The sequence below is a fragment of the Callithrix jacchus genome, chromosome 16, assembly GCF_049354715.1.
Source record: "Callithrix jacchus isolate 240 chromosome 16, calJac240_pri, whole genome shotgun sequence".
In the NCBI taxonomy this organism is placed as follows: Eukaryota; Metazoa; Chordata; class Mammalia; order Primates; family Cebidae; genus Callithrix; species Callithrix jacchus.
The window spans coordinates 18,818,993-18,842,063 of NC_133517.1; the positions used below are offsets into that span (position 1 = coordinate 18,818,993).

At 36.9% G+C, this 23,071-nt stretch overlaps 1 protein-coding gene across 2 annotated transcripts in view; it reads left to right on the forward strand.

Annotated features, from left to right (window-relative positions):
- NKAIN3 (sodium/potassium transporting ATPase interacting 3) overlaps positions 1-23,071 on the forward strand; it is a 722,168-nt gene that overhangs the window by 572,334 nt on the left and 126,763 nt on the right. The window lies entirely within an intron of this gene.

The following is a 23,071-nucleotide window of genomic DNA, read 5'->3' on the forward strand; positions in this document are numbered from 1 at the left end:
TTTCCCAGCCCAAACCAAAAGGCTGGTATCAATAAAGAGATAGGAGCCTGGCATGTAATGGTTTCTGACAAAGTAAATTGCTTTGCATCAATGTTGTAGAATTGTACCTGTGCTAAAGTCTTTATACAGTGCTTTCCTGGAAGCTGACATTAGTAACAAAAGGCTAAGAGAACACAGGATCTCTTTACACACCAGGCAAAGAAATGGAAGTCCTCACTTCCATTTCTCACAAGCCTAGTAATTTGCCTTCTCTGCAGTTTATATGTTAAGTGTGCCAGGGGAAAAAATAGCCTAACAGATTAGACATGAGCAGTGTTACTGACCTTGATTTGCTCTCATAACGTGATTTTTTGAAATTATCCATCAATTCTTCCAAACATTTGGAGAGCAAATGCTAAAATGTAAACAATACATATAGTTAACTTGAAATTTTTTTTTTATTTTTTATTGGATTTTAGGTTTTGGGGTACATGAGCAGAGCATGTAAGACAGTTGCATAGGAACACACATGGCAGTGTGCTTTTTATGTAATTTGTTATTTCACCTAAATCACCCGGTTGGCAGTATGGCACATTGGAAAGAGGCAGAAGACCTGTGTGTCTCTCTGCTAACTGCTCCCATTATTATCCTCAAGTCTCTATCACGTGAATATGGTAGACCAGTAGAGGTCTGCAAACTTTAAAACCAATTATATTTTTAAAATTTTAAAACATATAAGCGTAGAAATACAGTATGATGAAGCCCCATGTATCCATCACCCAGCTTCAACCATTAGCAATACAATTTCTAATAATTAACATTAAGAAACATTTGGTTAATAAGTACTCGCACATGCTTATATGTAAATTATAAACATTTATGTTTACATGTATGAGCTACACCAATGTATTATGCACATTTTACAACACAGAGCACAAGTATGAAATTTAAAAGCATGGAATAAAATATAATAAAGTTTTACACATATATGTTCGTAGCAGCTTTATTTGTGACAACTGGAAGCTAGAAACCACCTAGATGTTTTTCGTCAGGTGAAGAGATAAGCCAACTGGTATGTCTGCACAATGCAATGCTACTCAGTAGCAAAAAAAAAAAAAAAATTAAAAACTATTTCAATCTATCGATATATGCAATAACACTGTGAGGAGCTGGTCTGAAAAGACAACATACTTTTTTGTTCCACTTTTTTTTGACATTCTAGAAAAGATAAAACTATTGTTACGTAAAATTAATCAGTCTTTGCCAGAGGTTATAAGTGAGGTGAGAATATAATTATAAGAGATTATCTGAGACAGTTCTTTGGGGTGATAAAGCTGTCTGGAGCCTAGTTGTAATATGGCTATACAGAGCTATACACACATTAAAATTCATTGAACTGTAAAACATATGCCAAAAAATCTATTTTATTGTATGATAACATACAAAAATACCAATTAAAAAAATAATCAATTCTAATGCTTTCTCTTTACACCCGCATGGGTCATTACTCACGTTAATTTAAGAACCAACAGACTAGATTACCTCTAAAGTCCCTTTTAGTAAGGATCATAGTCTGAAACAACTAGGTTACTATAATAAACAGCCAAGAATTTTTTGACACTTTTCCCATTGAGACAGGAGTAGTTTATATTCACTCTTTGAATCTGTTAGAGCTCTGTGGTTGCTTTGACAAATGGCATACAGAGGAAATGTTACTATGTCTATTTGGGGAGCCAGATCTCAAGAGACTAGAAGCTTCTCTTTGACATGGACCACCCACTCTTGGAACTCAGCCACCATGCTGTGGGAAAGCCCAACCGAGCAGCTCCATGGATAATCTCATGGAGAAAGGAACTAACACTCTTGGCTGAGCTCCCAGCCAGCAGCCAGTACCAACTTGCCAAACATGTGAGTGAATGAGCATGTTGGAAGTAACTATCTAGCCTCAGTCAAACCAGCCCTGCAGACACCACAAGAATGGGGATGAGACATCCCATCAAGCACTTTCTAAATTGCGGATTCATAATCAAAATAAACTATTGGGGTTGTTTCAAGCTGCTAAGTTTGTGGAGGTTTATTATATAGTAATAGTCAACTTGGTTGATAAATAACATGATAATAGATATCTTCGTTATATAGTAATATAGTACAGAACTTTAACAGTTCTTCAAGAAAAAGTAGGCTTCAGAGTCATGAGTTATTGCCTTATGCAGAGGTTTCTTAGTATGTCAACCTCAGCAACCTGAATCAGAATGATCTGAAGTGTTGTGAAAAATGCCAGACCTAATGCACCAGAATCTCTTGATTTGGGGATCCAGACACTCAAAGTTTTAACAAGCTTCCCACTTGGTTCTTCTATGCCCTAATGTTTGACCCCCAGCACTTCAGTCACACTGAAGGATTAATTGGAAGTAGCTGGACCCCAGAATGATGTCACATGTTAATACCACAAAAGGTAAAGAAACTTAGTAAAGAAAAAATACCATAAGCAAACCAGGTAGAGAGGTCCCTGAAGTGGGCTTATTCTACAAGACAAAACAGAGCTTAGCAAAGGATACATTCTAAATGGGCATGAAAAGTAAGACATAACAAAATCAGAAATATTGCAAAAAATGGTATCACATAACCAGCTACATCATATTCATAGGATATTTAAGTCCTATTATTTTATGATTTTTGACAAATTAAGAATGATAACATGAAGGCAAGATTAGCAAGGCTAAATTTATTTTATTGTTTGTTAACTAGATAGATAGATAAAGCTATCTATTTAAAAGAAAAATCATTTAAAAACTGTAACCACCTCTCTTTATATAAATACAAACTTTTTACTTCATTAGAGCTATTAGTGCCTAAACTAGACTCTTGTAAGGTATTCCTTCCACCTGTCACCCCAAAATGAAAGAGAGAGAGAGGAAAAAATAATTACCAGTGGAAAAGGAACAAAATGAACAAATAACCATTGTGTTCTAGTTACTAAAAATGCGGAAGCATGCATCAAAGGAGAGGCCAGAATTCTATTGTCAGTACATATATTTCAAGCTCAAGAATCTCAAAGTAGTCTCTGAAAGGCGGAAATGAAAGGGATCTAAGAGTAATGATAGAACACAAAAAATTTCTAGATATACTTTCAGAAACCAATATTTTCTGGTTTTGTTTTCATTTTTTACGAGGGCTAAAAGTCACCTGGCACATTTTCTATAGACTTTTTTGTGGCCACTTATGCGGTATCTATGATTCATATTTAATTATTACTGTTTTCTTCCACTAAGAAACAAAAATCCAGACTTTTCTCTTTATATATCAGAAGTGTACTAGGATTAAATCTGAGTTGTAATAGTAAACTCAAGGATTGATATAAATGGTAAATAGCATTAACAAAGGGACCAAATAACAATATAATATGTGTACGCGGTGGCTGTAATCCCAGCACTTTGGGAGGCCGAGGCGAGTGGATCACAAGGTCAGGAGATCGAGACTATCCTGGTCAACATGGTGAAAGCCCATCTCTACTAAAAATACAAAAAATTAGCTGGGCACGGTGGCATGTGCTTCTAATCCCAGCTACTCAGGAGGCTGATGCAGGAGAATTGCCTGAACCCAGGAGACAGAGGTTGCAGTGAGGCGAGATCCCACCATTGCACTCCGGCCTGGGTAACAAGAGCAAAACTCCATCTCAAAAAAAAAAAAAAAAAAAGATAATACGTGTAAACATACTTAATATAGACTCCTGCACATTATAAGGGCCCAATTAACATAATTTGCCTTAAATTTTTCTAAAGCTAAATTAAATCCTTTTGCTTTATATTATCTCTATTATCATTTTTTTTTCTGATTTTTGAATGTATGTTCACTCTCACAGCATACTGCAACTATAAAAGTACCTGCATGTACTTTATAAAAGTAGCTATATTTCCAAAAACCTGTCAGAAATCAAGCATAAAACTTCCACTGAGCAGCAGGGCCCTCTCCACTCCAAGCCTAGGCACTTGGACAGCTAGATCAGCAGCCTGAGCTGCCTAATCCTTCCTGTGCAGAGACTGTGGTGCAGCAGGGTCCTCTATGCTCCAAGCCCAGGATTAGGATGCAGAGCACTTCCGGCGGCAGAGGATTCTCAGTTCTATGCATAGGCACACCTCTCGGTGCTTAGTGCCTTCCCACTGGACATCCCTTCAGTACTGAAGTTTGTGCCTGCCATTGGTGAACTTGCAAGCAGGCCTGCCTGGTCCAGTCCCACCCACCTTGGACCCTCCCTACAGGGATGGGCAAAAAGCTCAGACTACTCTATACACTCCACAGATCAGCCCATTGCTTGAGGAGACAGACAGAGCTTCTCTCAATAAATAATAGTCAAATATTAGACCCATTTGCAGTGAGTGCTTACCCATAAGCGCCATCTATTGGCCTCTAGGTTGAAATACACAGCCCAATATAAGACGTGCTGACAGAAGTGCTTAGAAGAAAACCCAAAGACTCTACCCAACATTTTCTACAGTCACACCTTCTAAGAAAGAGGAGAAAAGAAACAATAAATAAATACAAATACAAATGCAAGGGAAGAAAGAAAAAAAATTACAAAATTTAGAAGTGCCCCTATCTCCAGAGGAGATGGAACACAAGAATTATGGCATGATGAAAAATCTGAATGTGATGACACCAAAGAATCATGCTAGCCCTCCAGCAATCCTCCCTAAACAAAATGGAAATTCAGAAATGACACAAATAGTTCAAAGCCTGGATTGTAAGGACACTCAAATGAGATCCAATACAAGATTGAAATCAAAACCAAGAAACTTCTAAAGCAATCCAGAAAATGAAGGAACAGATACCTATCTTTAAAATAAATCAATCAGAGTTTTTAGAATTTAAAAACTTAAGAAATTTCAAAATGCAAATGAAAGTTTTATCAATAGACTAGACCACACAGAAGAAAGAATTTCAGAGCTCAAAGACTAGTCTCTAACCCAGTCAGCCAAAAATAGAAAAGTAAATAAATTTAATGAATAAGCCCTTCAAGAAATATGAGATTATGTAAAGTGACCAATCTATAAATTATCTGAATTTCTGAAAGAGAAGAAAAACCTGGAAAATATATTTGAGGGAATAATTCAATAAAATTTCCTTAACTTGGCTAGATGGGCAGACATCCAGGCATAAGAAATCCAGAGAACATCTGTGAGATACTATACAAAGCAAGTGTCATCAAGACATATAGTCACCATATGTCTAAGATCAACAATAAAGAAAAATCTTAAAGTCAGCTTAAAAAAAAAGAAAAATTAGACCATGTACAAAGAGAAGCCCATCAGGCTAACAGCAGACTTCTCAGTAAAAATTATGTAAGTCAGAAGAGATTGGAGGCCTATTTTCAGCATTCTTAGAAAATTCCAACCAAGAATTTTATATCCCACCAAATTAAGCTTCATAAGTGAGAGATAAATAAAATATTTTCCAGAAAAGCCATCACTAAGAAAATTCATTTTCACTTTACCAGCATTATAGGAAATCCCTAAGGAAGTTCTGAACATAGAAACAAAAGAACAATACCTCCTATGACAAAAAAACACACTTAGGTACATATTGCATAGACTCTATGAAGCTACTAATATATAGAAACTACAAACAGTGAACAACTTCACAACAGGATCAAAACTTCACATATCAATATTGACCTTGAATGTAAACTGGCTAAACATCCCACTTAAAAGGCAGAGTGGCCAGGTGAATAAAAAAGAAAACCCATCTCTCTTCTGTATTCAAGAGACCAATCTCACATGTAAGAACACCCATAGGCTCAAAGTAAAGGGTTGGAGAAAGATCTATAATGCAAAAGGAAAACCAAAAAGAGCAGGGGGTGCTATTCTTATATCGAATAAAGCATTACTACATAATGATAAAGAATTCAACAAGATGGCTTAACTATCCTAAATATATATGCACCCAATATTGGAGCACCCGGAATCATAAAATAAATACTTAAAGACCTATGAAAAGACTTAGACAGACAAACAATCATAGCAAGGGACTTCAACACCCCACCATCAGCATTAGACAGATCACTGAGGCACAAAACTGGCAAAGAAATTCTGGACTTAAACTCGACACTTGACCAATTGGACTTAAAAGAGATCTACAGAATACTGCACCCATCAACCACAGAATACACATCCTTCTCATCTACACACAAAGCATACTCCATAATAGACCACATGCTCAGCCATAAGGGAAGTCTCAATAAATGCAAAAAGACTTAACATACCAGTTACTGTTTTGGACCACAGTAGGATAAAAGTGGCAATCAGTACCAAGAAAATCTTTCAAAACTACACAATTACAAGGAAATTAAACAACTTGCTCCTGAATAACTTTTGGGTAAACAATAAAATTAAGGCAGAAATCAAAAAATTATTTGAAATAAATGAAAACAGAGACACAACATACCAAAATCTTTGAGATGCCACAAAAGCAGTGTTAAGAGGAAAGATTTAGTACAAAAAACCTACATCAAGAAGTTAGAAAGATCTCAAATTAATGATCTAACATCACACAAATACAAGAATAAAATAACCCCAAAGCTGGTAGAACTGAACAAATAAAGATGCACAATCCATACAACAGATAAGCAAAACCAAAGGTTGACTCTTTCAAATAATAAACAAGATTGATAGACCACTAGCTAGATTAACAAAAGAAAGACAGTCCTAACAGGCAAAATCAGAAATGACAAAGGTGACATTACAATCAATCCCACAGAAATATACAAAAGCTCATCAAATTCTATTATGAACACCTTTATGCACACAAACCAGAAAATCCAGAGGAAATGGGTCAATTTCTGAAAACGCACAACCTCCCAAGATTGAATCAGGAAGAAAGTATAATGCTGAAAAGACCAATTTTCAATTCCAAAATTAAATCAGTAGTAGAAAGCCTACCAACCAAAAAATCCCCAAATGAATTCACAGCCAAGTTCTACAAGATGTACAAAGAAGAGCTGATACTAGTTTTACTGAAACTACAAAAAAATTGAGGAGGGGACTCCTACCTTTCACATACACAAAAATTAACTGAAAATTGATTAAACATTTTATATGTAAGACCTTAACCTATAAAAATCTTAGAAGAAAACCTAGGAAACACCATTCTGGACATTGGCTTTAGCAAAGAATTTATAACTAAGTTTTCAAAAGCAATTGCAACAAAAACAAAAATTTGCAAATGGGACCTACTTAAACTAAAGAGCTTCTGTACAACAAAAAATACTATTGAGAGAGTAAACAGACAACCTGCAGAGTGGTAGAAAATATTAGCAAACTATGCAATCAACAAAGATCTAATATCCAGAATCTACTTCAAACTTATTCAACTCAACAAGAAAAAAATAATTCAACAAGCGAAAAACTAATAACCCCGTTAAAAAGTGGACAAAGGATTTGAACAGACACATTTCAAAAGACGACTTACAAGCAGCCAACAAATACATGAAAAAATGCTCAATATCATTATTCATCAGAGAAATGCAAACCAAAACCACAATGAGATACATCTTACCCTAGTCACAATGGCCATGATTAAGAAGTCAAAAAACAACGGATGCTGGTGAGGCTGCAAAGAAAAAGGATCATTTATACCCTGCTGGTGGGTATATAAATTAGATCACCTTCCATGGAAAGCAGTTTGGAAATATCCCAGAACTTAGAACTGCCATTTGACTCAGCAATGTCATTACTGGGTATATACCCAAAGGAAAATAAGTCATCCTACCATTCATTGGAAACAATAAACACTAGAGGAATACCAGAGAGAGAGGTGAGCAAGAGCTGAAAATCTACCTATTTGCTGCTATCCTCACTACCTAGGTGATGGGATCATTCATACCCCAGACCTCAGCATTATGAAATATACTCATTCAATAAACCTGCACATATACTCCCTGAATCTAAAATAAAAGTCGAAATTATTTTTTTTTAATTTCCACTCAAACCCCACATCTACTCTAAATGCTTTAATATAACATACCCTTTTATTTTAGATTTTGTTTGGTGTCCTGTGGCAGTAAAATGTATAGAGAAAATTTCATAAATGTGCTAAACATAATACTACATTTCATCTGCAAATTTCAGGACTTTTAAAATCTCATAATGTCTGTCCTTTTCTGGTTGTCTTCAAGATTCCCATTTACCAAAACCAAAAGACGATAGGTAGAATTACGTGGTTTTTCTGTCAGTAATGATAGTAGATAACGAAGTCACCAGCACGAGTCAGCCTGGCTCACTGATGGAGCTGAGTGGAGGACTTCTCACTGCATCTTCTTCTTATACTTTGGCTCCAGTGGCCTCAAGATCTTCATGAGACCCATGCAGCAGATGACTCTGGCAAGAAGAAGCGTCCAGAGATGATTAAGAAACAGGACTCAGGGTCCGGTACATTTAGCCTAGTAAAGAGTTGAAGATGCAAATGTCTGTAGGAAGAGTTGAGCAGACTAAAACCTAAACCTTTTTTTTAAAATTTATTCATTATACTTTAAGCTCTGGGGTACATGTTCATATCGTGCAGGTTTGTTACATAGGTACACACGTGCCATGGTGGTGGTTTACTGCATCCATCCCCCTATCATCTATATTAGATATTTCTCCTAATGTTACCCCTCCCCAATCCCCACTCCTGCTGCTCTTCCTCCCCTAGGCCCCCAACCCCCAGGACCCTGTATGTGATGTTCCCCACCTTGTGCCCGTGTGTTCTCATTGTTAAACACCTACTTATGAGTGAGAACATGCGGTGTTTGGTTTTCCATTTTTGTGTCAGTGTGAAACCTAAACCTTTTAATAAACAAAAAGATGAGTTTGCCTGGAAAGCTGAAGTGTGATAGGTCCATTTATTATTAAAGGGAATAAATGTAGTTTCTGTCAATTTCACTCACAGAAGAGACTAGACTCATCATCCTGCTTCTGCTTAACATTCCTGCAAGATTCCACTATTAGTTTTCTAAAAAAACATTACCAAGGAGTAGCCAGCTTTTTCAGTGTCAGAGCCTTAGTAAATGACACTGTGTATAAGGAACTGGCATTTCTTTTTAATGAATGTTATCTTCTTTCTGTCTTCATAAACTTACAATTTATTTAAGATGTTTGAAGTTGATTGATTCTATGTATCTTCATAGATAGGGAAGGTAACACTATCTCCATTTCAGGTTAAAGCATTGCTTCATGATTCTTTTAAATCAGTGATGAATGATTTAATAATGATCACAACTGCTGAGCCATAGAGTGGAAATTCAGTAACACCGAGTCAGAGGAAACATCCTCACAGTTGGTATCAGAAAACACAAAGAATTATTTTCCTACATCTGAAAATTCCAGTAAGATTTTAGAGTTATCTTAAAATAATTTTTAATTGTTCTGTGAAAAGTTTTTATTCTTCGTATGAAAACAATGTGTAAGGCATTTTATTATAGTGCCTACACATCACGCCAGTTCTGGTGACCACGGCATGGTGCTTCTATTTCAACGCTGTAGCTCAGTGTTTCCCATTGACCATTTGTCTACTGATTTGTAACTGAATAATTATTGGATAACTAGTAGATATGACAAAATGAGATGCAGTGTCAAATAATATTCACACATTTTTTCTAAATGCAATATGCCTTGGGGTTACTGAGGAACAAAAGATTCTGAATTAATTTACTTTGTCTCTGATTACAAAAACAATTGGAAAGGTGATTTCTCTTCATTAAACATGAGTTAATATATCTCCCTATCAAAAGGAATCCTATCATAGGAAGCTGCAATATGCTTGGGGGTTGATATCTAGAGAGACCAAGTTTAGTTAAAATTAAACTAGTTGTATAGTCTGTATATTTTATTATTTGCAAGGTACATCCTAATGCTGATAAGAATGATAAAACTAAGGATAAACCTTCTTAATGCTGAAAAACTTAGGAAAACAAAATTCATATAGAGGAAGTATTGAAGTCCTAGAACATAGAAGTGTACAAAGGTATGTGTATGTGTGTGTGTATATCTCACTTTGAACAATGCCTCTCTCTCTCTGTATGCATGTGTGTATATGTGTGTGTGTGTGTGTGTGTGTGTGTGTGTGTATATATACACAGTTCAAAGTCCTCTGAACACCAGAGGAGGTAGGTGAGACATTTAGAAAAGAGATTTGTGCATTTGCTGAAACTTTAATTAAAAATAGAAGATGCAAACAAGTAAAATTGTGTAGCTAGAATAACTCTCAAGTTATTTTATGATTGTATTAATTGATGTGTAAATGTCATTCTGTTCCCATGTATGTCTACATAAGTTTCAGCCAGAGAAAATTTATCTTGCAGATCAAGCAGATAGGTTGGTGAGGGAGTTATTGACTCCATTTATGGAAGCCTTTTGTATTTCTGAGGCATCAGAGCTAAAAAAGAACACCATTTGCATATGTATCTTCACTTCCACAAAATAATTGAAAATTATATCTAAAAGAATAAACTGTTTAGAATTTCAGAAGCTGATTTACAATCATCCCAGTAAAATGTGAATGTGCTAGATAATATTTTTTTTTCTGGGGAATCACCAGAAAAACCTGGACTCTTCTAACAGAAAATAAAAGAGTGATTTTTATTAACCTTTTAGCTTTGGATAACTCAGGTAGAAATTGTAATACAGACCAGTGTCTTCTCCCATCTTGCTCCTGAGTACAAGGATTGTAGGGATTTGACTCCACTCCACAGCACCGAAGGTTGCAGATGTTTCCGACATGATTTTATCTCCCTTCCTATACGCAGCCAATCCTGTCTCATACCACCATCACCCTAATAGGTAGAAATCTGAAAATATGTTGTTTTTGACTCTACTACTTTCCTCCTTCTAAAGACATAACAACAATAATTCCTTGTGTATCATCAACTTTATCTCATTTATTTATGCATGCTCAATTTTTTAACCAACTTAAAATCTGCTAAGCCTGACAGACTATCCTATTTAAAGATTTTAGAGATTTTTGCCTAAATTGAAAGAAAAAAAAAAGACTTTCACACCACCACAGAATGAAATAGATAGAAATCACCTTTATCTCTATCAAATAAATTTGGATTTCCTAAAAAGTCTCCTAAAGTTGGTAGAAAAAAAACAAAAGATACCTGTATTTGAAGCAGCATTATTTTCGCTTTTTAAAATCCTGAATAAAAGGAAGTAAATCTGTTTTAGAAGTCTCTTGATTTTGTATGGATCAAATAGATGAAATCAGAAATTGGTTTCAAACTACATGAAATAAATTTTTTTCTTTTTATTTATTTATTTTTAGAAATGGGCTCTGTCACCCAGGCTGGAGTGTAGTAGAGTGATCACAGTTCGCTATAACTGTGGGCTTCTGGGCTCAAGAATCCTCCTGCCTTAGCCTCCTGAGCAGCTGGTACTACAGGTGTGTGCCACTATTCTTGGCACATTTTTCAGAGAAATTTTGTTAGGGTCTTACTATGTTGCTCAGGCTGGTCTCAAACTCCTGGCCTCAAGCAATCTTTCCTCCTTGATCTCCCAAAGTGCTGAAATTGCAGGCGTGAACCACCGCACCCAGCCTGCCAAAGATATTTATAAGATGTCACCCCACATTCAAGATCACACATTAGTTCCAGGTTTTTTTTTTTTTCTGCTAGATTGTAAACAAGATTGAGGATAGAAGTAAATTGTCTTTTCATGCTAATGTATTCACATCCCCACACAACCCCTCCAAAGCATTGCTCTTAGTAGGCATTCAATAAATATTTTTGAATGAATAAATGATGTTTGTAAATATGAGCTCAGCCTTACTGTTATCACTAGGAGAATAAAATATATTTCTGGCATACGTCTTCCTTAACCCACATTATCCTCCAATTGCTAATTACACATAAAACATAGACATATCAAAAGGATATTGACTTATTTAGTGTCCTGTTCAGGTACTTAGTGTTTATAATGCGTATGCCATTGTTCAATGTAGTCTGCTCAGTTCCACTATAGACATATCCATCAAACTTTCTAAAAAATTATTTTTTAACAGTAAAACATATTACCTTTCCTCTAGAGCTTGATTTATTTAAACCTGGAGGGACACGAAAAAAATACAATCATGACTGGGCGCGGTGGCTCACACCTGTAATCCCAGCACTTTGGGAGGCCGAGGAGGGTGGATCACGAGGTCAAGAGATTGAGACCATCCTGATCAACAAGGTGAAACCCCGTCTCTACTAAAAATACAAAAAAATTAGCTGGGCATGGTGGCGCATGCCTGTAATCCCAGCTACTCAGGAGGCTGAGGCAGGAGAATTGCCTGAACCCAGGAGGCAGAGGTTGTGGTGAACCAAGATCGTGCTATTACACTCCAGCCTGGGTAACAAGAGTGAAACTCCGTCTCAAAAAAAAAAAAAAAAAAATACAATCAAAGAGAAAGTAAGTTTTTTTTCTTCTGGTTCCTGTCCTTTTACGCTTCTCTCTACATTTTTTGTGCTAAAACTTCTTTTTGCGAAGAGACCTCCAGAAGTCCAGATTGCTTGAGAGGGTCAGATTGATATCTATGCTGTCCTAATGCTGATTGACCTTCCAGGATGAAAGGGGTTTCACAAATAAATATTGTAATCACAAGCGCAAATACTACCAGATTGATTTCTCCAACCGTTTTAACAGTATTACATCCTCTTCAGTTGCCAGTTTCTATATTCAATGCATATACTTGCTTTTGGCACACTTTTGCATTTTTCCCAGGGACTTCCAAATTGAAGAAGTCAGCTAAAGGGTTCACACATCTACTGCAGCCAGGTTTTAGTGGTAGGTAGCAAAATGGACCTCCAAAGATGGGCCTGTCCTATCCCCAGACCTGCTGACGTGTTATCTTACAAAGAACAAGGAATTTTGCAGCATTATAATTAGGTTATAATTAGGACCCTAGAATGGGGAAATTGTCCTAGATTATTCCAAGGAGCTCAACATAATATTTTTAAATTGATAAATGATAATAATGATGATTGTATTACATTTCTAGAGTAAAATGTGATCTTTTCATGTATGTATATAATGAGTTATTAAATCAAGTTAATTATCATATATACATCCCTTCACTTACTTGACATTTATTATTATGACACCTTTGAAATTTAATCTCTTGGCTATTTTGAAATACACATTACATTATTATTGACTATGATTACCCACTGTGCAACAGATCACTAGAACTCCTGTCTAGCTGAAACTGTGTATCCTTTCAACAGTAACTCCACATTTTCTTACTCCTCCCCACCCAAGCGTGCCATCCCTGGCTCTGGTAACCACCATTCTATTCTACACTATACGGATGAATCTTTCTTTAGATTCCACATATAAATGAAATCATGTAGTATTTCTCTTTCTGTGCATGGCTTATTTCACTAGCATAACATCTGCTATATTCATCCATCTTGTCCCAAATGACAGAATTTCATCTTTTTAAAGGATCAGTAATATTTCATTTTGTGTGCTGTATTTTCTGCATCCAACTATTGATGGAAAAGTTGATTCTTTATCTTGGCTACTGTGAATAACACTGCAATGAACATGGGAGTGCAGATATCTCTTCGGTATACTTAATATTTTTGCTGTTAATACCCAGTAGTGGGATTGCTGGATTATATGGTAGTTCTATTTTTAGTTTTTTGAGAAACTTCTGTACTGGTTTCCATAATGGCTGAACCATTTACCACTTACCACCAGTAGTGTACAAGCACTCCCTTTCCTCTACATCATCTCCAGTGGTTATTTTTCCTCTTTTTGATAAAATCCATTCTAACAAGTATGAATAGATATCTCATTGTGGTTTTAAATCGTGTTTTCCCAATGATTAGTTTATTTATTAATTAACTTCTTGGCCATTTGGATGATTTCTTTTGAGAAGTGTTTGTTTAGGTCCTTTGCCCACTTTTTTTTTTTTTTTTTGAGACGGAGTTTCGCTCTTGTTACCCAGGCTGGAGTGCAATGGTGTGATCTCGGCTCACCGCAACCTCCACTTCCTGGGTTCAGGCAATTCTCCTGCCTCAGCCTCCTGCACGCGCCACCGTGCCCAGCTAATTTTTTGTATTTTTAGTAGAGACGGGGTTTCACCATGTTGACCAGGTTGGTCTCGATCTCTTGACCTCGTGATCCACCTGCCTCGGCCTCCCAAAGTGCTGGGATTACAGGCTTGAGCCACCGGGCCCGGCCCCTTTGCCCACTTTTAAATTGGGTTATTTGTTTTCTTGCTATTGAGTTATCTCAATTTCTTGTATATTTTGTATATTAAACCCTTACCAGATATGAGCTATCTGAAAAGGAAGTTAAGAAAATGATCCCATTTACAATAGCAACAGAAAAAAAATTAAAACCTAGATGTGAATTTAAATAAGAAGGTAAAATATCTATATACTGAAAACTATAAATACTGGTAAATGAAATTGAAGAAAACAGAAATAAATGGAAAAGTATTCCATGTTGATGTGCTGAAAGAATTAATATTGTTAAAATATCCATTCTACGAAAATCATCTACAGATTCAATGCAATCCCTATAAAAATTTCAAGGTCATTTTTCAAAAATGGAAAAATTAATTCTAAAATTCTATGGAACCACAATATACCCCAGGTAACTACAGTAATCTTGAGCAAAAAGAACGAAGCTGGAGCCATCATTCTACCTGGCTTCAAATTATATTATAAAAGTGATTATAATTAAAACAGCATAGTACTGGCATAAAAACAGACACATCAACCAAGGGAACAGGACAGAAAGCTCGGTAATAAACTCATGCCCTTGTGGTCAATTGATTTTTTACAAAAGTGCCAAGAACTCATAATGAAGAAAAAACACTCTATTTAATAAGTGATTCTAGGAAAACCAGTTATCCACATTTAGAAGAAAATGAAATTAGACCCTTACCTTGCACTATACCCACCCCACAAAAAAACTCAGAATGATTAAAGACTTTGAAGTAGGCTGTAAAACTGCTAGAAAAAAACATAGGGGAAAAGCTCCATGACGTTGGTTTGGAAAAGGATTTTTTAGATGTAACCCCCAAATTTCAAGCAACAAAAGCACAAATAGACAAATGGGATTGCACCAAATTAAGAAGCTTCTGCACAGCAAAAGAAATGATGCACAAAGTGAAGAGACAACACATGCAATGAGAAAAATATTTGCAAACCATGGGTCTTTACAAGTGAAAGGGAGGCAGTAGAGTGAGTGAGTCATGTAGATGAGACCGAATTCAGCCAGCTGTTGGTCGTTGCTGACTTTGGAGTTTAAAGGGGGCTCAGAGGCAAGAAATACAGATGACCTCTAGAAGCCAGAAAAGGCAAGGGAATGGATTATCCCCTAGAGTTTCCAGAAAACCAGTATTCTACTATTCTACTGACATTTTTTTTTTTTTGGAGACAGAGTCTTGTTAGGTCACCCAGGCTGGAGTGCAGTGACATGATGTTGGCTCACTGCAACCTCCGCCTCATGGACTCAAGCGATTCTCCTGCCTCAGCTTCTCAAGTAGCGTGCCACCATACCTAATTTTTATATTTTTATATTTTTAGTAAAGACGGCGTTTCACCTTGTTGGCCAGGCTGGTCTTGAACTCCTGACCTTGAGTGATCAGCCCACCTCGACCTCCCAAAGTGCTGGAATTACAGGTGTGAGTCACCATGCCCAGCCCCTGCTGACATCTTGATTTTGGCCTAGGGAAATTTATGTTAAACTTTTGACTTCTAGAACTGTAAGGTAATAAATTTGTGCTTTTTAAATGGCTAAATTTGTGATGACTTACCACAGCAACAATAGGGAACTAATAGAGTGCTTTTTTATGCCGTTTTTCTCATCTGTAATAAGAGAGCTGTCTCCCTCTGAAGAGAACTTCTGCTGTTAAGAGGGAGTGCTTTTCACTGCAACCTCACTCCTCTCCTTTGCTGGTGGTGTATGTACCAATATATAATCCTTCTGCACAAATGAAATGCCATGCAAGAAGTAAAATAGTCTGAGGAGTAGGCCATTTGTCAGTAGGATCCAAAACTTTATACCAAGAATCCTAAATCCTATAACGAAGAAGTGACTTGAGGCACTTCCCAACTTCATTATAAAAGGTTATTTGCATGACAAATTGACACGGTAGTAACAGTAGCTGCCAGTGCAAAAGCTAAACCATGAACTTAAATGCCACAAACATACAGGTGATTGGATGACTGCTGGGACAGGGCAACTTTGGCCTGAAATATTTTTTGGCAACTTAACATATTTGCATTTCTGCCTTGGGCTATTTAAATATTTTAGGATTCCATTATTTATAGAAAGTGTAATGGGGGAACTCTCCAGAGTTACTGAAGGTTAAACCAGATAAAATGTGAAAGTATCCACAGAATAAAATAACTCCCTAGATATCTTCTGTACACATGTCCAACCAAATAGGACAATTTATTTCTGAGATGGTAGGGATTTCAGATTCCTTCAGAAATTTTCAGATTAACCACTTATATTTAGGAGTCTTAATTAAGCTATAGGTTATCAATTATGACAAAACATGAAATCAGGGTAAAAGAAAAACATTTTTTACCCAAGAATAGAGTGGATCCTCACCCCATTGCCTCATGAGATAAAATTTTTATTCTTTTTTTTTTTTTTTGAGACGGAGTTTCGCTCTTGTTACCCAGGCTGGAGTGCAATGGCGTGATCTCGGCTCACCGCAACGTCCGCCTCCTGGGTTCAGGCAATTCTCCTGCCTCAGCCTCCTGAGTAGCTGGGATTACAGGCACGCACCACCATGCCCAGCTAATTTTTTGTATTTTTGGTAGAGACGGGGTTTCACCATGTTGACCAGGATAGTCTCGATCTCTTGACTTCGTGATCAACCCGCCTCGGCCTCCCAAAGTGCTGGGATTACAGGTGTGAGCCACCTCGCCCGGCCAAAATTTTAATTCTTTTTTACTTCAACATTATCAGATATTGATAGTTGGACCTTAATGGGAACACTTTGTTTTGTTGTTCTATATTAGTTTCTCTGATACAAAATACTATACATTAGAGTTTAATGTGATCTGCTGAAGTCCAGATGAAAAAAAGATTAAGGCAAAAGACAAGAATGAGAAAGACTTCCTGGTCATAGGAGCTTGTTTCATTTTGGTGGCTGTCCCCATTTGGCCTCCTGTAAATTCACTGCCAGGTCTATTGTGGGCAGAAACAGTGAGCCTGGGCAGTTGATGAATCATGGCATCCACAATACTCCACAAATCGTACTCCCGTTACCCAGTGAGGAAACACCGTCTACAAAGGGCCCCTGGGGCTCTGTGCCCTCCGGTTCACTTACCTTCATGCGCCACATCTGAAAGGAAGTTTGGATGAAATAATGCCCATTTTTCCTACCAATTACATTGTATGCAACCATAAATCATCAAAGAACCACTGTCCAGACCTAGAACATATTTGGACATCACTAGAAATTTAAAAAGAAATAGTCTATCATGTTGGATTTATTTTAGGGTTAATATAAAGGCAGATGTCCAAAGTTAGGGATCCTTTCAATGCTTTCCTATTTCCAGTTCTCTTGGTCCTACATTGGCTCTGTGCTTTATAAATCTTTTCATAATATAGATTCGTTGACCTGCTGGATAACTGACTTTAAAAAATATTGTACCTAACAGGGTTGGCTCTTTGCCCTGTTTTCATCAAACATTCTTCCCCCAACTATCATCAGTCTTTCCCCAAACAAGAAGTTTAACAAAGAGAGATTGGGGGCTTCTTTTGCTCATTTGTCCCCACCATCTCACAGGACCTGAATATGAGTCCTGTCAAGGAGGAGTGGTGAACTAGAGCAGAGGGAAATAGTACCCACAGTGAATGACAAAAGAGGATTGGGTCAGGATTAAAAACTCTAAGTAACTGATGTAGCATGTACATTTATTACTTTAGCTTATCACAGTTATCCCAGAAGATTTGAAATAAAATCAGATAAAAGAGAGTTTCAAATAGACATTCACATAATAGGCCACACAGACATGCAGACTGCTGACTAGGCACAAAATTCTGGCAGGCAGGACTGGGAGCAAAAGGAAACTGGCGTTATTTAAGCAAGGACTGAACAGTGTATTCAGAAAAGAAGAAAAAAATGAGTGCCCTAAGGAAAAGACAAGCTTTCTTCTGACCAATCCTTTTTGTTCACCACACACCCAACTTACAAGCAGATTCAATATAATTTTACTAAATACAAAATTCACCCTGTTTTCTGTATTCTAGTGGTTTACTTACTAAAAACAAACCTGTTTTGTGATTCTTAGCTACACAGAACTAACCAGAAGCCCTGGTCTTTTTAGACATTATACAGTGAATTCAGAATGTCAAATTTCTAAAACTTGATTGCTACTCACAATAAGTGCTTGAATTTTTAAAAATTCATATATGATCACACAGCTATCAGAGAGGAATAAAGATCAAAAACACTAACATAACATGTAGAGGGCAGGAACGAAAGCCCATGTGTTTTCAGTCCAGTAAATGGTAAATGTATAACAGAGAGGTAGAAACTAAAATCTTTGACAAATTTTCTTTTTTCAAAGTTAAAAGGAAGTTTAGTTCCCTTTAAAAAAATAGAATCTTCTTTTTCCAGTTAATTTTTTTTATTTCCAACTTTTATTTTAAGTTCAGGGGTACATGTGCAGGTTTGTTACATATGTAAATATGTGCCATCATGGCTTGCTGCACAGATTAGCCCGTCACCCAGGTATTAGGCCCAGCATTCATTAGCTATTCTTCCTGATGTTCACCCTCCTCTCATCCCCCAACGGGCCCCATGTGTGTTATTCTCCCCTTCGTGATCATGTGTTTTCATCATTCAGCCCCCACTTATAAGTCAGAACATGCAGTATTTGGTTTTTGGTTTCTGCATTAGTTTGCTAAGGATAATGAACTCCAGTTCCATACATAGTCACACAAAGAACATGATCTCATTCCTTTTTAAGGCTGCATATTGTTCTGTGATATATATGTACCACATCTTCTTTATCCAGTCTATCATCGATAGGCATTGTATTAATCCTTATTTGCAGCATTGTTTTCATGCTTCAAATAAAGACATACCCAAGACTGGGTAATTTATTAAGAAAAGAGGTTTAATTGACTCACAGTTCCACATGGCTGAGGAGGCCTCACAATCATAACAGAAGGCGAATGAGGAGCACAGTCACATCTTACATAGCAGCAGGCAAGAGAGCTTGTACAGGGTATCTCCCATTTATAAAACCACCAGATCTTCTGAGACTTTTTCACTACCATGAGAACAATATGGCAGAAACTGCGTCTATGATTCAATTATCTCCACCTGGCCCTGCCCTTGATATCTGGGGATTATTACAATTCAAGGTAAGATTTGGGAAGGGACACAGCCAAACCATCTCAGGCATTTAGGTTGATTCCATGTCTTTGCCATTGTGAATAGTGCCGCAATGAACATACACATGCATGTATCTTTATAAAAGAATGACTTATATTCCTTTGGGCATATACCCAGTAATTGGATTGCTGGGCCAAATGGTATTTCTATTGCTAAGACTTTGGGAAATCACCACACCATCTTCCACAATGGTTGAACTGATTTATACTCCCACTAACAGTGTAAAAGTGTTCCTTTTTCCCACAACCTCACCAGCATTTGTTTTTTGACTTCTTAAGTAGCCATTATGACTGGCATGAGATGGTATTTCATTGTGGTTTTGACTTGCATTTCTCTAATGGTCAGTGATGTTGAACTCTTTTTTATATGATTGTTGGCCACATGTATGTCTTCCTTTGAGAAGTCTCTGTTCATGTTCTTTGTCCACTTTTTAATGGGATTGTTTGGTTTTCTCGTGTAAATTTAAGTTCTTTATAGATGCTGGATATTAGACCTTTGTCAGATGGATAGAGTGCAAAACTTTTCTCCCACTCTGTATGTTGTGTTTACTCTGTTGATTGTTTTGCTGCGCAGAAGCACTTTAGTTTAATCAGATCCCGTTAGTCAATTTTTGCTATTATTGCAATTGCTTTTAGCATCTTCATCACGAAACTTTGCCCATGCTTATGTCTTTAATGGCATTGTCTAGGTTCTCTTCTATAGTTTTTATAGTTTTGGGGTTTACATTTAAGTCTTTAATGTATCTTGAGTTGACTTTTTGCATACAGTGTAAGGAAAGAATACACTTTTAATTTTCTGCATATCACTAACCAGTTCTCCCAGCATCATCTATCAAATAGGGAATCTTTTCCCCATTGCTTGTTTTTGTGGGGTTTGTCAAAGATCAGATGGTTGTAGGTGTGGCCTTATTTCTGGGTTCTCTATTCTGTTCATTTGATCTATGTGTCTGCTCTTGCGCTACTACCATGCTGTTTTGGTTACTGTAGCCTTATAGTAAAGTTTGAAATTGAGTAATGTGATGCCTCCAGCTTTGTTCTTTTTGCTTAGGATTGCCTTGTTATTTTGGCTCTTTTCTGGTTCTATGAAGTTTGAAATAGTTTTTTTTTCTAATTCTGTGAAGAATGTCAATGGTATTTTAATGGGAGTAGCATTGAATCTGTAAATTGCTTTGGGCAGTATGGCCAATTTCATGATATTGATTCTTTCTATGAGCATGGTATGTTTTTCCATTTGTTTGTGTCTTCTCTGATTTCTTTGAACAGTGGTTTGTAGTCCTCCTTAAAAGGTCCTTCACTTCTCTTGTTAGCTGTTTTCCTAGGTATTTTATTCTTTTTGTGGTAATTGTGAAATGGGAGTTCATTTGTGATTTGGATCTCAGCTTGCCTGTTGTGGGTGTATAGGAATGTTAGCAATTTTTTCACATTGATTTTGTATCCTGAGACTTTGCTGAAGTTGCTTATTAGCTTAAGATGCTTTTGGAGATGATGGGATTTTCTAGACATAGGATCATGTCATCTGCAAAAAGAAATAGTTTGACTTCATCTCTCCCTATTTGAATATGCTTTATTTTTCTCTTGCCTCACTGCCAGGTCCAGAATTTCCAACACTATGTTGAATAGGAATGGTGAGAGAGGGCAAACTTGACTTGTGCCAGTTTTCAACGGGAAGGCTTCCAGGTTTCGCCCATTCACTATGTCATATATGGCACTTATTATTTTGAGGTATGTTCCTTCAATGCCTAGTTTATTGGGAGTTTGTAATATGAAGGAACGTTGAAGGACTTTTCCAAATCTATTAAGATAGTCCTGGCTGGGCGCAGTGGCTCAAGCCTGTAATCCCAGCACTTTGGGAGGCCGAGGCGGGTGGATCACAAGGTCAAGAGAACGAGACCATCCTGGTCAATATGGTGAAACGCCGTCTCTACTAAAGATACAAAAAATTAGCTGGGCATGGTGGCGCATGCCTGTAATCCCAGCTACTCGGGAGGCTGAGGCAGGAGAATAGCCTGAACCCAGGAGGCGGAGGTTGCGGTGAGTCGAGATTGCGCCATTGTACTCCAGCCTGGGGAACAAGAGCGAAACTCTGTCTAAAAAAAAAAAAAAAAAAAAAAGATAAAAAGATAATCTTGTGGTTTTTGTGTTCAGTTCTGTTTATGTGATGAATCACATTTATAGTTTTGTGTGTGTTGAACCAGCCGTGCATCTTAGAGATGAAGCATACTTGATTGTGGTAGATAAGCTATTTGATGTGCTGCTGGATTCAGTTTGCCTGTATTTTATTGAGGATTTTTACATGAATGTTCATCCAAGATATTGGCCTAAAGTGTTGTTGTTGTTGTTGTTGGATCTCTGCCAGGTTTTGGTATCAGGATGATGCTGGCCTCAGAGTTTGAATTAGGCAGGAGTCCTTCCTTTTCCATTTTTTTAGGACAGTTTCAGTGGGGATGGTACCAGCTATTCTCTGCACCTTTGGTATAATTCAGATGTGAATCCATCTGGTCCTGGGCTTTTTGGGGGGGGGGGTTGGTAGGCCATTTAATACTACCGCCGTTTCAGAACTCTCTACTGATCTATTCAGGGATTCAATTTCTTCCTGATTCAGTCTTGGGAAGGCATATGTACCAGGAATGTATCCATTTCTTCTAGATTTTCCAGTTTATGTGCATAGAAGTGTTTATAGTATTCTCTGATGGTTGTTTGTATGTCTGTGGGGTGAGTGGTAATATCATTTCTAATTGCATTTATTTGAATCTTTTCTATTTTCTTCTTCATTAGTCTAGCTAGCAGTCTATCTATTTTATTAATTTTCTCCAAAAAAGCAGCTTCTGGATTCATTGACTTTTGAAGGGTTTTTCTGTGTATCTGTCTCCTTCAATTCAGCTCTGATCTTGGTTATTTCTGCTAGCTATCAGGTTTGTGTGCTCTTGGTTCTACAGTTCTTTTAACTGTGATGTTAGTTGTTAACTTGAAATCTATATAGCTTTCTGATGTGGGCATTTAGTGCCATAAATTTCCCTCTTAACACTGCTTTAGTTTCATCCCAGACATTCTGGTACATTGTATCTTTGTTCTCAGTAGTTTCAAAGAACTTCTTGATTTCTGCAATGATTTCGTTATTTACCCAAAAGTCATTCGGGAGCAAGTTGTTCAATTTCAGTGTCATTGTATGGTTTTGTGTGAATTTCTTAATATTGATTTCTAATACTGTGGTCCAAGAGACTGTTGCTTAGGATTTCAGTTCTTTTGCATTTGCTGAGGAGTGTTTTACTTAGGATTATGTGATCAATTTTAGAGTAAGTGCCATGTGGTGATGAGAAGAATATATATTCTTTTGTTTGGGGTGGAGAGTTCCATAGTTATCTATCAGGTCAACTTGATCCAGAGCTGAGTTCAGACCCTGAATATCTTTGTTAATTTTCTTTCCCAATGATCTGCCTAATATTGTCAGTGGGGTGTTAAAGTCTTCCACTATTATTGTGTAGTAGTTTAAGTCTCTTTTAAAGTCTCTAAGAACTTGCTTTATAAATCTGGGTGCTCCAGTATTGGCTGCATATATATTTAAGATAGTTAGCTCTTCTTGTTGGATTGAAATCTTTACCATTATGTAATGCCATTTTTGGGGTCTTTTTTATTTTTGTTGGTTTAACTTCTGTCTCATCAGAAACTTCAATTGCAACCCCTGCTTTTTTCTGTTTTCCACT